The sequence below is a fragment of the Dasypus novemcinctus genome, chromosome 21 (assembly GCF_030445035.2).
Source record: "Dasypus novemcinctus isolate mDasNov1 chromosome 21, mDasNov1.1.hap2, whole genome shotgun sequence".
In the NCBI taxonomy this organism is placed as follows: domain Eukaryota; kingdom Metazoa; phylum Chordata; class Mammalia; order Cingulata; family Dasypodidae; genus Dasypus; species Dasypus novemcinctus.
The window spans coordinates 78912006-78913174 of NC_080693.1; the positions used below are offsets into that span (position 1 = coordinate 78912006).

General features: G+C 50.0%; 1 non-coding gene across 1 annotated transcript; it reads right to left on the minus strand.

The window, feature by feature from the left end:
• Positions 1 to 783: 783 nt before the first annotated feature.
• On the minus strand, positions 784 to 914 carry LOC111765855 (small nucleolar RNA SNORA70). Its single transcript, XR_002798081.1, has one exon. It is a non-coding gene; the product is annotated as a small nucleolar RNA SNORA70 (small nucleolar RNA).
• Positions 915 to 1169: the final 255 nt, after the last annotated feature.

Here is a 1169-nt window from a genome sequence, read left to right on the forward strand (position 1 = left end):
TGTGTGTTGAATGCGTGTTATTTCATTTAAACATTACATTAAATAAATCAATAAATTACCTGTGAGGTAGATCCTATTTTCTCCAATTAATAGATGAGGAAACTGAGGTAGAGGCAGAGTGGAGCTAGTAACTTGTCCAAGTATACTCATCCAGAGGAAATTCAGTTACCTGGCAAAGAGATGGAGTTTCTGGCCATTACTGGCACTATTGAGTCTAGAAAATCCCCGCAGTCGTTCACAGGGAGCCTGCTGAGAGCATTAGTGGCTTGGCTCAAGCATGACCCACCCTCCCTGTTTTAGTTTGCCAAAGGGCTGCTGATACAAGGGACCAGACATGTTTTGGCTTTTTTTTTTCAGGCAGCCAGGAAGTCATTTATTGGAGGGCACAGGTCAGGTGAGGGCAGTGCTGGCAAAGCTCTCACGAGTGCAGGGCCTGCCATCTGTCCAAGGGGCCATGACTGGGGATGCATTTCACCCCACAGCCATCCAAGATGAGGCACTTCTCAGCCACCACGTCTTCGAATTCGTCAGCATTGAACTTGGTGAAGCCCCACTTCTTGGAGATGTGGCTTTTCTGGCAGCCAGGGAACTTGAACTTGGCACTGCACAGCACCTCAATCACATGCTCCTTGTTCTGAAGCTGGGTGCGGATGGACATGATGACTTGAATGATGTGGACCCGGCCCATCATCCCCTCAGGCTTTCCAAAGTCACCTTGCATACACGTATGGAGCCTAGATTGGGGATAGCACAAGGTCACAGGCAGGACCATCAACAGGCAAGAGCTGTCTCCAAGGTTCCTTAGGGCAACCGGTACAAGCAACAGGCCTCGTACACTGAGGAGGCTGCAGTCTGCACCCACTGCACACTGGGCCACCATGGGGGAGGGAGCTGGTCTGCCCAATTGGCTGCAGATGTTTTGGCTTTTATAAAGGGTATTTATTTGGGGTAAAAGCTCACAGTTCCAAAGCCATGAAAAGCCCAACTCAAGGCATCATAAGAGGTGCTTTCTCACCCAAATTAGCTGTCATGTGTTGAAGCAAGGGCAGGTGTTCTCCGCTGGTCTCTGCCTTCCCCTCTGGACTATAACTGTCTCTTGGAGCTCAGCTGAATCAACCAGGTGTAGGGCTTGTCTCTTACCAGGCCTCTTCTCTCAGGCTCAGCTGCTC